The sequence below is a fragment of the Heteronotia binoei genome, chromosome 9, assembly GCF_032191835.1.
Source record: "Heteronotia binoei isolate CCM8104 ecotype False Entrance Well chromosome 9, APGP_CSIRO_Hbin_v1, whole genome shotgun sequence".
Lineage (NCBI taxonomy): Eukaryota > Metazoa > Chordata > Lepidosauria > Squamata > Gekkonidae > Heteronotia > Heteronotia binoei.
Genome location: NC_083231.1, coordinates 96,519,548 through 96,532,979, shown reverse-complemented (window position 1 = coordinate 96,532,979; position 13,432 = coordinate 96,519,548). Strand labels below are relative to the sequence as shown.

Genomic DNA, 13,432 nt, shown 5'->3' with positions numbered 1-13,432 from the left:
GTTGCCAAACATTAATGAGCTGCTTCTGAATAATGATAATATCCTGAGCTTCTCCTTGCTCCATTATATAAGAGTTTTGCTGTGTCTTAGAAACAGAGCACAGAGTACAAAGAGAATCAGAAACGAGGCTATCTACTAAAAAGCACAAAGAATAATTCTAAGAAATGATTTTTTAAAAATTAGCTAGAACAGCTTCTTGGGATCTTTTTCTGGGTCTCTAGAAGTTGCACAAGCTACTCTGTGGCAACCAACAGTCTACTAGCACCTCTCAGGCACAAGCTACTTGTTGGAGACCTCTTTTGTAGGGTCTTTGTGTAAAATGCACAAAGTGAATTTAGTTAAACATTTGAATTGCTGATGGTTCAAAACTCCTAACAATCTAAACAATTTTTTTTAGCAAAACAGTTTCTTTTTCCATGGTGCTGGGTATTGACCAAGACATTATATAAACTATCAGCACATCTCTATGAATTATGATGCTAGGAATACAAGAAAACTGAGTTTGTTTCTCCAAGTTCCTCTGTTGTGATATGATGAATGACTATGTCTGAGGAGCTAAATGCAAGTTCTGCTGGGGTCAGTAGAAAGAATAAACTTACTCTGGTGGAATTAGGATGTATTCTTTATTTTTTCATATTTAAAAACATTAGTTTTGATATTTTCTTACATAAAAACAAGCAGGATGTATAATTTTAGCTCTTCAAATCAGACATAAACAAGTACAGACATAAATCAGGGGTTGTCAGACTTTCATGAGAGTCAGTTTGGTGTAGTGGTTAAGTGTGCAGACTCTAGTCTGTGGGGAGTTTGATTCCCCACTCTTCTCCTTGCAGCTGCTGGAATGGCCTTGAGCAGCCATAGCTCTCACAAGAGTTGCCCTTGGAAGGGCAGCTGCTGTAAGAGCTCTCTCAGCCCCACCTACCTCACAGGGTGTCTGTTGTGGGGAAAGAAGAAAGGAGATTGTAAGCCACTCTGATTCAGAGAAAAGGGCAGGGTATAAATCTATGGTCGTCTTTTTATCCTCTCCTATAACAAGAGGTACTTTTCAGTAATGAAAAGTATCTTGAGCTACTAGCACAAACAGAAATACATTCCTGGTTTTCCCTCAGGGAACTGTTTTTAGGATTGCAGCCATAATTTTCAAACCACTTTACTCTGTAATAGCATAACAATAATGAGTCCAGTAGGATGAATGTTTTGGGAAGATGGGATTCAACGGTTCAGATGTAGTTTCCTATCTGTAACTCCCTTTGCCTGGCTGCTGAGGAGGACACTAATTGGAAGTATTTTCATATACACATAAATTCATTTGATTCTCTTGCAGGGCAAACTAAAGAACACTTTCCAAGGAACACTTTCCAAGGAAAAGCTCTATCGAATAGACCTGTTGCTGAGTGGGATTCTAAGCAAACGTGCTCAGGTTGGCAGTGTTGCTTGCGATTGTGTGAACACTGTTAGTGAGAATGGAATAGAGAATTTGAAAGCCTGTTTCTGTCACGTAGTTTTCACAATTGCATTACACATCTGTTAGAAGAAAAAGCCAATTTAAGCCACAAAAAAATGCCACATGTGAATGCTGCTAGTAATAGATAATCAAAAGATCAAATGCATTTTCAAACTAATTAAGTTGTTCATGCTTTTACATTATAGGCACCAGAAAATGGCCCCAGTTCAGCTGAGCTAGTCTCAAGTAGGTTGGTCTAGTATAAAACCATCCTATGTGTTTTTACTTGGGAGCAAGCCCTGTATGTTTGTGAAAGTATCTACCTCAAGCTGGGCAGAGCTAGAAGACTGTATTATATCAGTTTTAAACTCAATCAAATTTCCAGATGGAACCAGGAGAAGAAGGGGATATATTGGTTAAAAAGTGAAGACCCAAAACCAAAAGAAAAATCAGTGACACAAGAACATCTGGAGGAGGAGCAGCAGGTGAATAAGTGCCTCGGCGGCCATCCAGTCCAAATCAATAGTCCTGAGAAGCTTCAACCAGCGAAGCCGAACTTCTGCCTTCTTCTGCCAGCTCACCACCAAATCCGAAAAGAAAAACGCGCTCTGCTTCCCCCAAGAGCAGTCCCAAGGAGGTTCTGGCAGCGGGCATGGGGCATCCAGGCTCCTCGGTTGATCGGAAAGGGTGCCGACTCTTCTCGCCTTCAAGCAAACGAAGCCAATGCGGAGCGTGACAGGCTGACCAAGCGTAACAAGTAGAAATCAGCAACGCGGGGAGACGCGGGGCTTGAGGAAGGCTGCTGCCAGCGGCAAGGGCTCGCCTGCCGTCTTCCTCGCTTTCCCGCCTTCTGGCTCCCTGCGGGCAGCTGGAGGCGGGGAAAGCTCCAGCCGCGGCGCGTGTGGGGAGTCGGTCTCCTTGATCATGGCGGGCTTAAATAGTGGCCCAGGAGCCGCGCCGGCGCCGTCTCCTGTTGCCTGCCTGGCGGGAACGAGCATTTCCCTCCCCTCCGGCTCTGCTAGTGGCCAGGGTGGGCAGAAGGAGAAGAGCGCCAGGCCAGCCCGGCATGGAGCTGGGGGAAGAAGGGTGAGGGGGGCCCGGCGCGCCCGACGTCCTCTGCGCTCGCCTCGAGGCGAAGAAGGGCAAGTTTAGCGCGGCGGCGCTGGAGCCTTCGGGCGAGCCGGCATGGCCGAGGAGCAGGTAAAGGGAGAGGCACGAGGCGGTGTGCTGTTGCCGCCGCTTCTCCCAGCGAGAGAGCGGCTGGGGAGGAGGGATGCGTCGAGCTGCCGGCGGCAGTTTCGCTCCAGGCGGGGAGTGCAAAAGAGGGAAGGTCGCTTCCGAAGGGACCCTCGGAGACCTCCCTCCGCCCGGGCACTGCTGTGGGTCTCGAGCTCGCGGAGGAGAATGGGCAATGCCTCCGAAAGCCGACCTGGGGAGAAGGGGCTTCGCAGCCTCGCCGACGCGCTTCTGGGGCGCCTTCTGCCAGCTGGGAAGCGGTCTCCATAGGACAGCTGGGCTCGTTGGTTCAGGACCTTCTGCGGGTGCCGTCCTGCAAACGGAGAAGGTTGACACTAGGGGCCCAGTGCGCTTGCATGTTCTCTTGTGGCTCCAGCCGTGTGGAATGGCACGCCCGGGGAGGCCGGGGAGGCTGCTCCCCTCCTGCCATTTGGAGTCATTGGAAAGAGCCCTCCCGCCCCAAAAGGTAACAGGGCTATATTATAAAAGATTGATGGTGGGCAGCAGTGTTGGTCTGAAGCAATAGAACAAAGTCCAGTGGCATCTTTAAGACCAACGAAGTTTAATTCAAGGTATGAGCTTGCGTGCGCAAGCAGACTGACGAAGTAGCTCACGCCCTGAATTAAACTTTGTTGATCTTAGAGGTGCCACTGGACTCTAACTTCGTTATAAAAGAATGGTTCGCGGTGGTGCTTTATAAGGATCTGTGCATAGGATATATCCGTTCACTGCATGTATTACCCTGTTGTCCTTTAACTGTTTCCTGTTGATGTAATGCTGCTTTTCTTCATTATATCAACATTCTGTCATGTCTAATATGCTCTCCTCACTCACTTTTTGGTAATCCTAGTCACAGTATATTGCTCATCAGATTGACTTCTCCTATCGATTGTAACAACCCACCACGTTATGGTTATTGGACATCTCTTTGCATGAACTGATGAGGACTTACTCTGTGTACTCTCCTTTGAGCCTCAGTGAGCAAAATGGACTATATATGAAGTAAATAAAAAGTAGTTGATTTCATCTAAATAAAAGTAATTGATTTCATCTAAATAGCATTGGGTTGGATCCAAGAACTTCCTTTCTGCTAAGTTAGTAGTCTTCCTCCAGCCAAAGGCATTTTCCTCTCACAGCAAGGGAAGGAAGCCACATTAGCAGAGGTAAATCCTGGTATCCAACTCAGATGATACACTTAGATTTATGTTCTGTCCTAACACAGGGGCAACACAATTTCTCATATATTTCTCTGGTATATCTTTTCAGGGTTCCTGTATAGGGCCATCCACAGACAAGGTCTCAACATAACCAAAGAACTCCCCAGGTACATGGGGGAAATGACACTGTAAAAAGGTAGTCCCCTGTGCAAGCACCAGTTGTTTTCGACTCTGGGGTGATGTTGCTTTCACAACGTTTTCATGGCAGACTTTTTATGGGGTGGTTTGCCATTGCCTTCCCCAGTCATCTACATTCCCACCCCCCCACCCCACCCCAGCAAGCTGGGTACGTGTTTTACTGACCTTGGAAGGATGGAAGGCTAAGTCAACCTGGAGTCAGCTACCTGAACCAGCTTCCGCTGGGATCGAACTCAGGTTGTGAGCAGAGAGCTCCGTCTGCAGTACTGCAGCTTTACCGCTCTGCCCCACGGGGCTCTTAATGACACTGTACACTTAGGCAAAAGAAGAAATCCTTTTATAATTGTCTGTTGAGAATTAAATATCCTCTGAAAGATACAATGCTGAGAGTAACTCAACATCCATCGAAAAAAAGAGGGGAAATTAGCCTTCTCAAGGCTGTAAAAGGCAGATATTTTGGCTGGTTGGGTAGGATTTCCAAATTGTCCTTGCTTGTCACAAATCACAGCTTTTCAGTCTATCATAAACTTGCTGGCTCCTATTTGGATGATGACAGTTTACATAGTATATTTACTCACTGCTTCTCCTGCCAATGGAACTGTAAGCAACTTACAGTGTTACTAAATGGGCATACTGTAGGGTTCACTGGGGAAGTGGGGGGGGGGAGTTGTGAATTTCTTGCATTGTGTGTGGGGGGGTTGAATTAGATAACTCTTGAGGCCTCTTCCAGCTTTGTTTAAATACAATAGAAAAAAAGCTTACAATTTAAATAAAATAAATTAAAAGTAAGCTGGAACTGTATGCCAGCCTGTTCCTGCTCAAAAAAAGCCCTGGGTTCAGCTAATCTGCTTAGCCTCAACCAAAGCCAGAGCCTTCTCAGTGCTGTCTCCAGCCTGGTGGAATGCTCTCCAAGTAAGATTCAGAGTCTGTGGGACCTAATGCAGTTCCTCAGGCCTGCAAAACAGATGTTCTGCCAGACCTATGGCTGAGGCGGCAGCAGTTCCATCTGTATTGGCCTGGCTCTGTTTTGTTGCTTTGTTTTTTAGGTTGTCCATCCGTTATATCATGGTCCTAATATCCACAGATGCACACACAGTATAATCTCTTCGGAAAGATGACACACCAGGCTGTTGTCAAACTATTGGTTGCCATCTGACTGATTAGTTTTAAACTGTTATAAACTGGGTTTTAATATGTAATTCATTTATTGTTTGAATGTTACTGTTGGTGCCTGTTGTTACCTGCTCTGAGCCCCGCCAAGTGGCGGAGGGAGGGCTATAACCCAAATATAATAAATAAATAATTCAGAGGAATGAGCCATGGGCCAAGAGCTCTCTAAACACATTTAAGTTTGTGCCTGGAGACAAGAAACATAGGAACAAAGTACAGCTTAGTGTTCCAGCTGCAGCCTTGATGTTCGTCCTGTTCTGCACTCCCTACCTTCTGCTCTCTTGCCCTGAGAAAGGTGAGCTGCAAATTTAGGCCACCCTCAGAAAGGGGAAGGATTTCTATGTATGCAGAAAGACATGATTAAATTAGCCAAAAAAAGAAAATATCTCAGAAATGATCTGAGGATCAATACACAGCAAAACAGTAGAATGTTGATAGCAACTCTCTGTCCTTTAAAGGCATGCTGGGGACCAGCCTGTTGGAGTCCCTTAGCTTAGGGAATCCTAGAGGAGAAGATTTGGGTTTGGGGTGGTATGGAATTTCCATGCTGTTCTCGCCTTCTAAGATTTCTTGCAGGTTCCCATCTTTACTTTTTGGCATATGTCTATCAACTAAGAATTAATACTTCATACTGACATACTAACATACTGAATTAATACTTAGTTAGAGTCAAATAGCATCTTTAAGACCAACGAAGTTTTATTCAGAATGTGAGTTTTCACGTGCATGCACACTTTGTCAAATATGATGGAATCAAAGCATCAGACTTGCCCATCCATTCCAACACCACCTAGATCAATCTTCATACTTCATTTATTTATTTATTTATATTAAGATTTATACCCCGCCCTTCTCACCTAAGTGTCTCAGGGCGGCTTACAACATAATAATTCAAACAACTTCAGTTTAAAACATTTTAAAATACAATTAAACCATAAATTAATAAAAACAAGATAGAATAAAACCGGCGGCCTATAGATACATTTTGTTCCATCCAAGATATTTTTCATTGTCAGTTAATGTCATAGGCCTGCCGGAAGAGGACTGTCTTACAGGCCCTGCGGAATTGCCCTAGATCCCGCAGGGCCCGCACCTCTTCCGGCAGCTGGTTCCACCAATAAGGTGCCGTTATTGAGAAGGCCCGATCCCTGGTGGATTTTAGACGGGCCTCCTTTGGCCCGGGGACTACCAACAGGTTTTGTGAACCTGAGCGTAGTACTCTCTGGGGAACGTGTGGGGAGAGACGGTCCCTAAGGTAGGCAGGTCCTAGGCCATATAGGGCTTTAAAGGTAATGACCAACACCTTGTACCGGACTCGGAATATTACTGGCAGCCAGTGCAGACCCTGGAGCCCCGGCCGAATGTGCTCCCGTGTTGGGAGCCCTAATAACAGCCGGGCAGCAGCGTTCTGCACTAACTGCAGTTTCCGGGTCCGGCACAAGGGTAGCCCCATGTAGAGGGCATTACAGTAGTCCAGCCTCAAGGTGACCGTAGCATGAATCACTGTTGCCAGGTCGTCACGTTCCAGGAAGGGGGCCAACTGCCTCGCCCGCCTAAGATGAAAAAAAGCGGACTTGGCAGTGGCTGCTATCTGAGCCTCCATCGTCAATGAAGGCTCCAACAGCACCCCCAGGCTCTTGACCCTGCCCGACACTGTTAACGGAGCTAACTGTTCATACTGACAAAGAAGTGCTAAATTCAAGAATGCCTACAAGGCCGCAACAAGGCCGGAGCTAACTGTTCATACTGACAAAGTGACCTGTAGTCTTCTATTATGTTTAGAGGAGGAAAAGAAAGGACTGATTAGATGTTTTATTGGGGTTTTTTGTTTGACCAAAGCAATGGTAGAGGAAAAGGGTTTAAAGTAACTTTTTCTGCAGGGCATCTTCTCCTATTGGATTACTAGTCAAACATGCCTTCTTTGAAGTTAAAAGAAATCTGTGGGAAATCCTCCCCTGTCGTGGCCTTTGGTACAGAAGGTTTAGAGAACTGGGAACTTTTGCGGCCTTGCAGGCATTCTTGAATTTAGCACTTCTTTTTTCAATACATATTTTATTCCTGTTAGTGAATATAATGTCAGTCTCAGAGTCCACAAATTATGTCTTTCTGTGTTCCGGAAACCAAATCCAGTTTTTGTTAGCTGAAAATTTTTCTTGTTATAAGCAGAGCTTTTTTTGAGCAGGAACGCACAGGATCACAGTTCCAGCTGGCTTGGCATCAGGGGGTGTGGCCTAATATGCAAATGAGCCCCTGCTCGACTTTTTCTACAAAACAGCCCTGTGCAAAACAATGGTGACATCACAGGGTGTGGCCTAATATGCAAATGAGTTCATCCTGGGCTCTTTTTTTCACTAAAAAAAGCCCTGGTAATAAGTAATTTTGGTCAATTGCTAAATTCCAAATCTGCTTATAAAATAGATTCTTATAAAATGGATCGTGGATTCTCTGACCTCCAGTCACTGCCTTTACACATTCTGGTGACATTTCTATATCATCCATCCCAGTCATTTTAAAAATAAATCTTAACAAAAACGTGTTTCATTCCAATGGTAGCATACATCCAGTAAAAGTTTGATTCTTGGGTATCTCCAATGCATTATGTCATGATTGGAGGTCTGACATTTCCAATAGTCCATTCTATTCAATCTACAGGGTTTTTTTTTCTTTTTTCTTTAAAGGCATTAAATACCAACATAAGCTTAAAAATATCTCTTTAAGAGTGCAATTACTATATAAATGAAAGAGATGTTTTTAAGCTTATGAGGATATTTCCTCATATCCAATCCCATTCCTGAGTAATAAGCAGTAGCCAATATCTTTGTCACTGGTTCTTATACCTCATGCTTTGGTTTATAAATTAATTGGAAGGCAATAAATCTTGACTGCGTAAATCTTAACTTTATAAGATCTATGGCTTTTAATTGAAAATATTGTAATGGGTTGGACTATACCTCTCTTGTTGTGACATCTGAATAAGAAAAAAAAATCATAGTTTTCAGTCTCATTTGTCACTACAGTTTCAAATTTAGAGGCAACCGGAAACTTTATTTTGCTTGGAGGATGTAACAAGTGAAAAAGGAGTTGAATGAAAAAAACTGGTGCACCAAAGGGGAAGAGAAATGGAATGTGCGGTCAGGGCAGCCCTAGACTGTCTGGCATCCTAGGCAAGGCTAACTTTTGGGTCCCCCCCCCCCCCCGATAACATCACCAAGTCACATTTGGTGCTCCCAGAATGCCAACATCATAGGTAATTGCCTAGTTTGCCTAGTGGCAGCTCACCAAACCAAACCATGATTTGGAGTTACCAAACATGACATCAGAGTCAGACCTAGGCAAGTGCTGTTTGCTTGAATCACTTTCAGACTTTATCCTTTGTCAATGCAAAGATTTGAGAGACTTGCCCTCAAGACAGTGTTAGTTGGATCCATGCTCATTCTGTTTAAAGCATCAGCATGAACCTAGCTTTTCATAGCTTTTAATGAAGAGTCATCCATAGTTTCCTCAGGGACAACAAGGTGTAGTCAAACATTGTTTAGACTCTGCATTAAAAAAAAAATCTCAGCTAGAACTTTCCAGTTCGTGTCTCAGCTGGGAGGTCCCATAGTGCTGCGAGGTATATCTTCTGATGATATACATTGTTTTGCACATTGTCTAGTTTGGGCACTGGAGTAGTAGATGTAGGAGTCAAAATTCCTTGAGTTACCCTAGCACCACATAGGAACCCATTGCCCAGGTTCTGGCATGGCAGTTCTGATGGTGGCTGTTGCTGTCCCAGTTTAGGGGGGGAAATTACACATTGCCGGGGATGCAACCGGCAGCATAGATTCAATGTGAGGCATTGACCATAGAATGAGTAGGACCGGGTCTCCACTGAATGAATGTCTATGAAATTGGAGGAGAAATGCGCAGTGATGTGCGGTGCAACTCGTGACTGAGGAAGGCGTTGCTGAAACCGGTCTCCTATTATTCCTTCTTCGAGGATTTATTTCCATGAAAAACAGTATTCTAAGTACTGGAGTCTGGACTGTATCAGAGAATTTTGTACACTGGGACTTTTTGCATTCTTTATGTAATTTTGTTGCATTGTGTCTTTAAATAATATTTCCTTAATAATCTTGTATGTGCTACTCGGATACATTGTAATTTTTGCCATTGTAATATTTACAGAGTATCCTCTGTATTTACCAAACTCTACTGTCCTAGTTTAGAGGGCAGGGCTGGTTCCCAGCACCACAGCAGGGAGATGTCCCCGTGCTTACTGAATCCCATGTGGAGTTGTAATCAACTGATTCTCCTGGAGATAAAAAAAGGCAGTATCTGCATGTTGCACTGAAATACCAACATCAAAGTGGTGTAGTGGTTAGAGCTGAGGTGTTGAACTCATTTGGTACCAGGGCTGGATCTGCTTTCAATCTCACTTTGTTGGGTTGGGCCATGTATGCAATAAAATGTAATGCCAGGTGTCAGAGATGTAAACTTTATAAAGGACACAGGCAAACGAAATTAATGACATTATTTTTTACACAAAATACAAATATGCTTAAAACTTAATGCTCTTAAAGTATTTCCTTTATTTAACAATCTTTGATAACTGACATCTCTTGCTCTGAGTTATTGCATCAAAATCTGGAGTCAACATGTGTGCTGTAGCAATCTTGAGTATGCTGTTGTGTCTCTGTAAGCTGACAACGTACTTCTTTCACTTATATGTATCTTTATTGAAGAAAGAATGTTATGATTTAACTATGCAAATGCTTTTGATTTATTGACATTTGTTACAGAAAAGAGGTGTTCGCAGACATACGTTGTCCCAAACACAGACAGAATTTTAGACTGATGGGAGTATGGGTGGTGGGTGGGCTCAGGGCTTTTTTTGAGCAGGAACGCACAGGAGCGCAGTTCTAGCTGGCTTGGTGTCAGGGGTGTGTGGTCAATATGCAAATGTGTCCCTGTGTGAAACAATGGTGATATCAAGGGGTGTGGCCTAATATGCAGATGAGTTCTACAAAAAAAGCCCTGGGTGGGCTCATAAAAAGCAGAGGGACAGCAGGGGAGGTGGGGGGGGTATGCCCTGTTATACCCTGTAGGCCAAAATTGGGCCCCACCAGAACATCTGAGTCTTGGCAGCTACCCCACCTCAGGGTATGCTGATGCCAGCCCTGCTGGGGGAATGTTTTTTCCTCGGGGGAGCTGAAAATGTGTGACTGGGATAAAGTAGCTGTGGGAAACCCTGAGGCTGTTCACAAGGATTTGTTGTTAGTAATGAGACGTTATAGAAGCAGATACTGGATATTTTTTAAAGATCAGAGGTATGATCTCTGGCAGACTAAACTAAACTAAAATAGGCAGAACAATTACATTTGTTACATTTCTAGGACATATAGTATAGAAGACTTTTGCTGATTTGTTTTGATAGTTTGTGTCTCCCAAGTATAATCTTCCTTTTCTTATGTGGCTCGCTAGTATACAACACTTTTCACTCTGACATGTATCGGAGCGATATCTTGGTACAATTTAGGGGCAGATTGAACAAAACAGTAGGAGATCCATGATTGAAACTCCTGTGGGTTTTCTAAATTGCTGATAGCAGCCATGGCTCCCCTAGAACCAGATGAAGGCTTGTGGGTGACACAGAAGGTACTATTTAATCCTTCTCTTGTGACATTTTCTCAATCTAAATTCTTCCCAAAGCTGTTAGTTTCCCATCAGGGGAAAACATACAGGTAAAGATGGCATTTTTTTAAATTACAGATTTCCTGCCATCTTGTCTAGTTACAGTTCTTAAAGCCCAAACAAATGTCTGATGCAGGCTGTCTGCACTTGTCACCATTACTGATCAAATAGAAAAAATGGTAGGGGTTTCCACATTTTTGGGTGAGATTTGTGCTTTTTGGAGTGAACATAAGCCAAGTAGCTTTCCAGTCATCATCTTGCCATGTATTTGCTGCTTTAATCTGTCTCTGGCAGCAGAATGATATTAATGCAAAGATCCTACTGAGATATTTGGTTTGAGAGTTTGTTTTGAAACTTCATTTGTATATTTTATTTTCTCAGCAGATCATCGTGTAACACTTAGGGAAAGCAGAATAAAGATTGGTTGCATCATTATAAGTCTTTCCCATCTGGAGAGCCAGTTTGGTGTAGTGGTTAAGTGTGCAGACTCTTATCTGGGAGAACCAGGTTTGATTCCCCACTCCTCCACTTGCACCTGCTAGCATGGCCTTGGGTCAGCCATAGCTCTGGCAGAGGTTGTCCTTGAAAGGGCAGCTGCTGTGAGAGCCCTCTCCAGCCCCACCCACCTCACAGGGTGTCTGTTGTGGGGGAGGGAGATAAAGGAGATTGTGAGCCGCTCTGAGACTCTTCGGAGTGGAGGGCGGGATATAAATCCAATATCATCTTCTTCTGTTCACTTAAACCTTAATCTGTTAAAAAAAAAAAACCTAGCCCAAATAATTGAGTTTTGCAATCCGTTCTGAAAAGTGTTCAGGTTTAGATTAGGGGGAAAGAAATTCTATAACTTGGGGACAGCTGTCAACAACACCTGTCTTTGCTCCATTGCTGTGCTGATTTTTAAGAAGGTGCTTTTAATTGACCAGAAGATTAAGATCAAATCTAGTCTGGCCAATTTCCCTCCTTATAACTGCTATCATGCATGGCTTTTGTCCATTTCCCCCAACATAGACTTTTTGGTGGTCATAGGGGATCCCCTCCTCCTCAGCTTCTCATTAGTGGAAGAGTAGGCTGAATCCAACTCAGTACTTTCTTTGAATAACTAAAGAACCATCTCTGCAGTGCTTTATGGTGAAAATTTGACGCTATGTGGTTAACTCACAGGAGCTTTGGTTGAATCTTGTACTGCTAGGAAGGTGATAATGGCTGTGGAGGAGGTGTGCATCATGGGGATGGAATGACTGCTAAAAGGGTTTTTAGTGACAGCTGCTCTGGCATTATAGGGCAAGTGAGATGAAGTCAAAATCCTTATGACTGGAATAAGCATTTGTTTGGGGTTTTTCGCATTGAAAAAGGAGGAAGCAGGATCTTAACTGGGTTGGAATATGTGAAAACATTAATCTGGCTGTGCATGGGCTGATTATGTACGAACATTCTACCAGGACTAACCCAGAGCAAACTGTGACTTCATACCCTTCCCCCCATCCCACATTCAGTACCACCCTTGCATTTTCAGGGGTTCCATTGCTGGGATCATTGTGAATGGCAGAATCTGAGAGGCAGGGAGTCTTCTGTATCCAGGGGCAGTGTGGGAGGCCAGAACAGCCCTGGAATGGTTCAACTTCTTTCCTCAAAACACCCTGCTCATGGAAGGAAGAACAGCCCCGTGGCACAGAGTGGTAAAGCTGCAGTACTGCAGTTCGAGCTCTCTGCTCACGACCTGAGAAGTTGGGTTCAGTAGCCAGCTCAAGGTTAACTCAGCCTCCCATCTTTCCGAGGTCAGTTAATAAGTACCTAGCTTGCTGGGGGGACTGTGTAGATGACTGGGGAAGGCAATGGCAAACCACCCCGTAAAAAGTCTGCCGTGAAAACATCGTGAAGCAACGTCACCCCAGAGTTGGAAATGACTGGTGCTTGCACAGGGGACTACCTTTACCTGGAAGGAAGCTCAGTCCAAAAGAGCCATGCAGGGTCCACAGCTTGCCTGCAGCATCACTGAGTGAGTCACACTGCAAGGGTCACCTCTCCTGGCCAGACTGGCAAGTTACATAGAAATGCTACAGCTGAGTCGGGCCACCAGGTTAGACAATTGGCTTGGACTGCTGGACTCATTTGAGTCACTGGGATGAACAAGTGAGGTTGCCACTGTGAAAGTCAGGTGGCATGCACACTTCCTCTGTGCATAGGCACAGTGATGGCAAGCCAGAGATCGTTTGAAGGCACAGAGTGGGATCAGCATGCTCATGTCTATTTTCATTCTCTCAACATGGGAAAAAGTCATATGCTTAGGGATATCTGCACTATGTTGTCAGGCCATGGACTGCAAATAAGGGAAATAGAGTCACAAATGGAAAGGGGTCTGCTGTATCGTCACGCTCCACAATGTGAAATAAATTGCAACTCCGCTTCTGACACAGAAATGACACACTATTTGTGTGTATGTGTGTGTAAAGTGTTGCCAAATTGCAGCCAACTTAGGGTGACTTCAGCAAAGGGCTTTCAAGGGAAGTGAAAAGCAAAGGTATTTTCCCCTGCAGAGGCTTTCTTGGTGGGTTCC

The 13,432-nt window shown here is 44.3% G+C and overlaps 1 protein-coding gene across 1 annotated transcript in view; it reads left to right on the top strand.

The window, feature by feature from the left end:
• Nucleotides 1-3,950: 3,950 nt before the first annotated feature.
• OPN4 (opsin 4) overlaps nucleotides 3,951-13,432 on the top strand; it is a 56,884-nt gene continuing 47,402 nt past the window's right edge. The window contains exon 1 of the mRNA XM_060247050.1: nucleotides 3,951-4,004. The gene's annotated coding sequence lies outside the window, so the exon portion shown is untranslated. The remainder of the gene's footprint in view (nucleotides 4,005-13,432) is intronic.